The 6928-nt window shown below is 33.3% G+C and overlaps 1 long non-coding RNA gene across 1 annotated transcript; it reads right to left on the bottom strand.

Annotated features, from left to right (window-relative positions):
• Positions 1 to 410: 410 nt before the first annotated feature.
• Positions 411 to 6368, bottom strand: LOC133533217 (uncharacterized). The gene is made up of 7 exons (XR_009801832.1): positions 5275 to 6368; positions 4703 to 4833; positions 4201 to 4328; positions 3710 to 3839; positions 3406 to 3471; positions 2717 to 2919; positions 411 to 1306 (listed from the first exon to the last, which is right to left on the bottom strand). It is a non-coding gene; the product is annotated as an uncharacterized LOC133533217 (long non-coding RNA).
• Positions 6369 to 6928: the final 560 nt, after the last annotated feature.

The following is a 6928-nucleotide window of genomic DNA, read 5'->3' as shown; positions in this document are numbered from 1 at the left end:
CCCTAGGATTGCATAGGTTTCGAAGCGTTGGTCATAGTCCGTCTGGCTAATAAGGTAGGAGTAGGTGGCCCGATTGATATTGCTAATCGGAGTAAGAGTCTTCAGACCTGCATCTAGCATTAGAGGCAGCACGTGTGATATATTCATACCTCGTTTAGAAGATGATAGGATTGATAGGTAATAATATTTAATCTGATTATAATAGTGTGTAAATGGGCTTACCCCTGGAGTGCTGCTTCAATGTTACCCCGAAGACTTAATAGGAGTAGCAGGATTATACCAAAAATATTTTTATATTTATATCATCATATAATTTTTATATTTATTTTATCTTACATGCTGCAATACGTTTCTAATGAATGAATAAAACTATATTTTATATTAAAAATCACATTGACGTTTCTGTAACTTAAGGCTACACCCGACGCCAACGACTCGCGCGTATGGGCGGAGCCTATACCCTTAACCGGGACATTGCTATTAACTTTTAGTTTATTATACCTATATTACCTTTTTACTCATAAGGAGTCATGTTTAATATAAAAATGGTTCAGAATATCTTTGTTTTACGGTGTTTCACAGGAGGTGGAATCTTAACATAATATCCTTTAAATAATTTCTCATCAACATAATAGATATATTATTATAGTACAGTAAATATCAGATCTTTAACATCTAGGTAATAAACAATTAGGTAAAATCAAAGTCCAAGATTTAGTTGTTACTCATTAAAGAATCTAGGGTTCCGCGGTTCACTTCGAGGGGTCCTAACCTTTAACTAGACGATCACTTGGCCAAATTATTGTTGGGGTAAAATTATGAGGGTAGAATTTAAGGGTGGTATCAATTATAAAGGTGGGGTAGATTGGGGGAGTAGGTGGGGGAGGTTACATTTTGGTGCCGTGACCAGGATCTATTTTACCTGGGTTACTATGGGTTTTCAAGAGATATCTATGTAAAAGTAGCCATTCAGGCTACATTTTGTTGCCGTGAGAGCGGAGTGGGTACACTGAATTTTGGACTCTGTTTTTATTGTGTTTTAAATAAAAGTCATAAAATCGTTTATTTGTTTAGTTAGTTTGAAAAATAAAAACGTTTATTTTTCAAACTGTTATTATGTACAAAAAAAAAACCCTTAGAGTTATTGTCTACTTAATAAAAAAATCCTTATAGTTATTTTCTATTTAAAGTTTATCAGTCTTCTTTACTCGTTTTCTTCTCGCCGTTGTTAGGGGATTCATTTCATATTTGAGACGTGTCATCTCAAAATAATCAATTATAATTCCATCTTCTTGCGCCTTGATACCTAAAAAATAATAATAGCAAAATTAAAGCCTATGTAGCCAAAATAATCATACTTGTTTCTTTCGCGTCATAGATTTGAAGAAATTATATTTATAGTAGGGACCAATAACAATAATGAAATAAATATTTTCAAGTCAGTCTTTCACATATCGACCGTGTCTCAAATTAGGCAAAGTTTGTGCTATAGGTACTAGGCGGCGTAGTGTATATTTCTATGGATAAGTACATACTTAAAACTTAGATAAATAGATATCATCCACGATTTAGGAACGCATATTCGTAGTAGACGTGCAAGTGGATGCTTTTGTTAGGCAGCTTTCATAGGAAGGGTCACTACCTAGTAAGCTAGGAGGCTAGTGCCAATAGTCTAGACATAAGATTACATTACCTAAGTCGACCTAGGATGCGGTTAGGTATAGCCTAGATAAGACACAGGTCTTTTAGAAGTTGTGCTTCACTCGAAAAATTATGGGGGCGTGAAATAGTTCATTTCACGTAATTTTCTTAAAATATTAAGGAACAGGGGGCGTATTCCGCATCTTTCTTACTTTTCTATATAAGCCGGCAACGCAGTTACAACTCTTCTGGTTTTGCGATCGCTCGACTCACCATTGGGCGATTTCTTTGACTTTTGCTTTCTATATCATATAAATAGCTACGCGCATGTGATAATATAGGAGTTCGACTGTTATTAGAGAGTTTATAAACTCATAAAATATCATCCTATAAGCTACAGATCGGATAATAAAGTTCATGCATTATCTGACGGATAAGCTCAGCACAGTCTTGTTCATAAAGTAGTAGCAATAAAATTCTGTTAGGTACAATTAATCTGTATAAGCGTGGGTCTAAGTGACAACCACACATACGTTAGGAGGACTATGTTTGGTTTGATTATTATATGTGAACATCATACATTAGTTACTGTAGGATAATCATGTATGTATGTATGCACTAGGATCTGCTTGAGTTCATCTGACAAACAGAGTTATTTACCACATATGCTAGGACATTTAGTCTAGGAAAGCAAACAGTCATAGTACGTCATACAGTCATTATTAGAGGATCAGTAGAACATACAAATATGTATGAAATTTAGCTATATAGGTATTATTCAGAACCCTCACTATATTCATTAAGAATAGCACTGAAATATGTGCATAGTTACTGTCTATAGTCATTGCTATTATTTACTAGGGCCTCTACGAGTGCTTTGTTTTTCATGAAAATCGATCGAGATATGTAATGCGTTGTTGCCCTGACTAACGGCGCACATAAAAAAGCATACTTATTTGTAGGATACTAATACTACTTAGGATTACAGTACTGATCTGTTGACGGTACTTTTCCATCGTATTCTGACTACGGTCGAATAATAGTACATGATTGGTTAAGCTAGCATACTAAGTACCTAACATAAAAGAAGATCTTGAGTGTCATTTTCCCTCTAAGTAGTATTCAATGTAGACCATTGCTGATGTGGATGCAGGTGTCTAGAAATAGAGCCGTGGAACAGGAACTTTGAAGTGGCAGTAGACAGCAGCCATTGTTACAGCAAAAGTTGTGAAATAAAATTATTGAACAGGAGTCTGGAGTAGTGCGGTCCTTCGTAATCTGAAATAAATAGGCAAGCATTAGAAAAAATTCTGTTAAAATTAAAGTGGAATAGGTAGCTTTTGATTTTCTTAGTCAGTTTTAGTTGGGCAATATATCAACATCTTTCTTAAGTCATCCATTCGCGGGGGCGCGTTATGATTTTCAATGCATAATAAAAGGATATATAAACACATCCTACGGAAATATTAGGTTTCATAAAATGAAGTAGGCAGTACATAAATTCCTTTTCAAAATCTAAAAAGTTTGAAAATCTTTGCCTTGCAGGACATACTTCCTTAATCTAGGTCACAAATAAGCTAGGTTAAGTCGAATTAGTCAATAGAATTAGAATAGGTTATGTAAGGCTAAGCACATTCTTCATTTCTTCGCTCATTCATTGAGAACGCGCCGTTTAGGTATTTAAAATATAAGTGTCAGTCAAAAGGCATGAGTTTCATACATAACAATACATTTTGTACAATATATTATAATAAGATAAATTACCTTTCAGAAATAGAAGCATTCCATAGTGTGTATTTTGAGGCTAGACGTAATGACTCTGCGGGAACACTGAAATTGAAAATGTTTAGCTTAAGTAGGGTATATTTAAGAAAACTTAATTTTAAGTCTCTTTAAAGGGTTTTATTTTCTATTATAAGATACTTCACATACATCACAGTTCAGAAAAAGGAAGACTAAACAGTTCAGATTTCTTTATGACAAATGAAGAAAATTAAGTTGCTTATTTTACTAAGTAGGGTTAAGTTTAAAGATAGCTTTTCAAGGTGGCATTGGCTGTTATACTTACTTGAAAATTGTAGTAAGACATGGAGAAACAGGAATCATGAAAGTAACCATCGAGATTTCCTTCACTCGGCTTAAGTTTAACTGACTGCTAGATGACCTAACGGTCAGGTATCAGGAAACCATTCTGTTTGCTGAAAATTTAAACATATGTATATTGTACATTTTATTGCATTTTAAGTAGAATATTTGACACCAATAAAAATAAATGAGTAGATAGCAAACATCAAAATGACAAACTCGTACTGCGCATGGTCAATGTTCCAATAACACTGTAATAGGATTTATACAAAAGTTAGTCTGAAATTATATAAGCTGGAGGATAGCTATTTATAAGTATTATTAGAAGTGATTATTTTAAAGTAGAAAGGTCTTAATCTTAAAAAAAAAATTACAAAAATTTTGAAAGCGAGAAAGTTTTTCGTGAAATTTATGTTTCTAAATAGGATTAAGAAAACAACCTTTTCCTATTAGTGACATAGTTGTTGAACTTACTTGAGATTATCGAGAGACTCGGAAAAGTCCATGAAAACAGCAAACGGAAATTTGCTCCGCTCGGCTTAAACATCACCAATCACTAGGTATGGGTATATATAGGCAGCCATCAGACTTGTCTCTGTTTGCTGAAAAATTAAACATATATTGTAAGGTTAATTGCAAGAAGAGGAATATTTATGACAGGTTCGAGTTTAGGTTCACTTTTTCAGTTACCGGACAACTGCCAGGATCCTTTTAGAAAGAAAACTACAAATTCACTAACAAATTTTTAGTAACGCAAGAAATCCTATTCATATTTTAGCTGAAGTCATCACAAATTTTTAATTTTCATAACATATTGCACTTCCAAATAAAATAAAAAACTCAGATTTAAAAAAAAAAGACACCCATATCATCTTATAGAATAATAACATTTTTCGAATACCAAATACAGTAAGGTAAAGCCTAAGGGAATTGGTTTAGTAGTAGTCTAGAAGTAGTATTAAAAAGTCATACTTACTCTTAAAGGTTGTGAAAAGATTCATCAAATCCAGCAAGCGGGGTTCTTCAGCATAACTTCAATACATTTTCATTGTAAACAGTTCATGTATGACAGGCAACAGGGACTATTCCAATAGAGTTGTCAGGTTGCTTAAAAGACACATAGTTTGTAAGCATTATTGCGATATAAAACGCGTAGTAGAGGATCAAAATAACAGATAGGCAGCATAAAACAAAATTAGGAATGTCATCCCGTCAGTACTTTGATTACTTTCAGTTTTATTCAAAAAGAAATATGGTTGTATTTGAGAACAAGACAGTAAAAATAAGGTAATACAATACTCTAGGCCACTATAAGTAGAATAATACCAAATTGGGAACAACTTAATGCTAGTCTGAAACAGACAGTACTCGTATTGTCTCGTATTTATTGGAAAAGCAGTTTTATTGATAGATAGGTCAATTTGTGGGTGGTAATTATTTTCTATCAGGCTATAATTGTGTGGGTATGTTTGACAGGGCTTTAATAGCAGTTATTTGTCTAAATGACAGAATAAAAAATTTATTGACAGAATAAAAGTATGAACTTACCTTGCTAGGAGTAACAGGTTCCATATTTGAGCTCATTTCGATCGGTATATCGATTCGAACAGGAACTAGGCACATTAATTAAACATCCTTGTTTCTATACAGTTCAAACTTTAGGTCATAGGTCATCGTAGGGCATTAGGTTCATTGAAGATTTACACATTTTTGATGAAAGTGAAGACCATGATCGTGTTTGAATCCGAAAATCTATTTCGTTTGTTTTGTGCAGTTCTTGCGATAGGCAATGGGTAGGGATATTTAGAGAATCATAAAAGCACACTTGAGGACGATCTCTTCCAGCTCAGTTTAAAGTTCCGTCATGGTAATTATTTGTCAAAAATTTTTTATACAACTTGATGAATTACAATATGGCGTTTGGATGGTTGTCACTTGTTTGCTTATTAAGGTGTTAATTCACTGTGACACTGATAGTTGAGGTAACTTTGGTATTTATGACCTTAATTAATAATTTTGAGATTATAAACAAGTTTTAGGCAATGAAAATGAATGATGTTAATAGGAAATACTAATAAAAAAACTTAAATGAACGGAAGTTAAAAAAGTGTCAGAGCTTAGGGCTGCCATGATTAAAATATCGTTGTAAGTCTAGAATAGTTTATGGTATGGCGTGATTGAATCAATTACTTTAATTTACTTATTGGATAAAAGCATCCTTACTATCATATTAACATAAAATGCATATTAAAATCTTAAAACGGCCAAATTTCATTGTATTCTTTTATTTCTTGTTACACACGCCATCTATGGGGAACTTTAACTAAGTCGGCTACAATCCGATTAAATCATGTAGGCAGTGTTTCGTATGTTGTCAGGGATGCTAGGACGTATTTTTAATTTTGTCGCACATGGCCGACATCTAGAAAATATTGTTTATGATTAAAAGCGGGTTTACACGATCGATTTAATTTAGTATTAAAAATAGTTAATAATAATATTGCATTTTGTTTTTAACAGGTCCGATACGAAATAATCTTTTGGCAGAGAATTGAATAATCTCAAAATGCATAGATTCCGAGTACTACTTCCATCTAGTGTCGAGTAGAAGTACTTAGACGTTCCATGATTGATCGATGAGTGAATTAGTCAGGAAGTTTTATTTGTCATCTTTATATATTTCTCTTTTGAGTTTGCCTATCACTATTTATCGATTTTTATAATTTGGCATTCGTTTCGATATGTATTTTTTTCAATATGTTGTGTTTCGGATCGTGAAATGGAAAATGGCAGCTTATCTTTACAGCGTCATCTGACGGCGAACTGTGACATTACTAGAGTGCGGAAGTGAATACGTAGATAACCACCGTAATAGTGTCGCTACTTGGCACTAGGTGACAACAACATCGATTATTGATAATGTTAATTTATGGTCAAGATTATTTGTATATTTTGCTAGGAATAAGTAAATGAAAAGAATACATTCTTAAAAATCAATAATATAAAATACAATCCGGCAGGATGCACCGGGTACAAGTTTTTCCGCTTTTCGCGCATACAATTTTGAGTTTGCCGCCTATAATATACGCTTCCGATACGTTTGACAGTTTGTAGCGGTGAAGATGGAGTAAAGACTGTCTAATTGTTTTTGTTTTCAAGTTATCGTAAAAACAAGTCTAGATCGTATTAATAATGGAAATCC

This window comes from Cydia pomonella, unplaced genomic scaffold, assembly GCF_033807575.1.
Source record: "Cydia pomonella isolate Wapato2018A unplaced genomic scaffold, ilCydPomo1 PGA_scaffold_127, whole genome shotgun sequence".
Lineage (NCBI taxonomy): Eukaryota > Metazoa > Arthropoda > Insecta > Lepidoptera > Tortricidae > Cydia > Cydia pomonella.
Note: the sequence above shows the minus strand (reverse complement) of the source record. Positions and strands in the feature narration are given on the sequence as shown.